The 876-nt window shown below is 44.4% G+C and overlaps 2 non-coding genes across 2 annotated transcripts; both read left to right on the forward strand.

The window, feature by feature from the left end:
- The first annotated feature begins 131 nt into the window (after positions 1 to 131).
- Positions 132 to 250, forward strand: LOC117113344. The gene has a single exon (XR_004446193.1). It is a non-coding gene; the product is annotated as a 5S ribosomal RNA (ribosomal RNA).
- A 465-nt stretch (positions 251 to 715) lies between these two features.
- LOC117113345 lies at positions 716 to 834 on the forward strand. The gene has a single exon (XR_004446194.1). It is a non-coding gene; the product is annotated as a 5S ribosomal RNA (ribosomal RNA).
- Positions 835 to 876: the final 42 nt, after the last annotated feature.

Raw genomic sequence — 876 nt, forward strand, 5'->3', positions numbered from 1 at the left:
GGTCAGGGGAGTTAGAGGAAATCACCACCAGACAAGCGCGCGTTGATATGAAACGTCATCAATCATAGCTTCAGGATTGGATAATTATGCTATATGCCGAGATTAACTATTAGTGGAAGTACTACTCAAATGTCTACGGCCATACTACATTGAAAACACCAGTTCTCGTCCGATCACTGAATTTAAGCAACGTCGGGCCCGGTTAGTACTTGGATGGGTGACCGCCTGGGAATACCGGGTGCTGTAGACTTTTTACATTCCCCCCCCCCCAAATTCTAAAGTAGGGGTGCGTAAGAGTCCACACGAACTTGGGCCCACTTAGTTGGGGCTGAGGTGCAAACATTTTGAGAATCTGGACCTCTAAGTAGTCGGAAATTGTACTCTCATACCTTAAAAATCATACAGGTATTATATGTTTATATCAACAATACGCAATTAATTCGTTGGTGTTAGGCCGGTTCGAGGGTCGTTTGAACAAAACGGCAGTCTTCTTCTGTCTAAAGCATCTTGTTAGTGCCGTAGTAAAATGGTTGGTTTATTGTTTAACACCGGTGTTTGTAAAAAATGTACTCGCGCAGCAGAGTGGTCAGGGGAGTCAGAGGAAATCCCCGCTAGACAAGCGTGCGTTGATATGAAACGTCATCAATCATAGCTTCAGGATTGGATAATTATGCTATATGCCGAGATTAACTATGAGTGGAAATACCACTCACTTGTCTACGGCCATACTTCTTTGAAAAAACCGGTTCTCGTCCGATCACCGAATTTAAGCAACGTCGAGCCCGGTTAGTACTTGGATGGGTGACCGCCTGGGAATACCGTGTGCTGTAGACTTTTTACATTTTTCCTCCAAAATTCTAAAGTAGGGGTGCGTGA

Source organism: Anneissia japonica, unplaced genomic scaffold (genome assembly GCF_011630105.1).
Source record: "Anneissia japonica isolate Jap-2015-1 unplaced genomic scaffold, ASM1163010v1 scaffold47872_len876_cov131, whole genome shotgun sequence".
Classification (NCBI taxonomy): Eukaryota; Metazoa; Echinodermata; class Crinoidea; order Comatulida; family Comatulidae; genus Anneissia; species Anneissia japonica.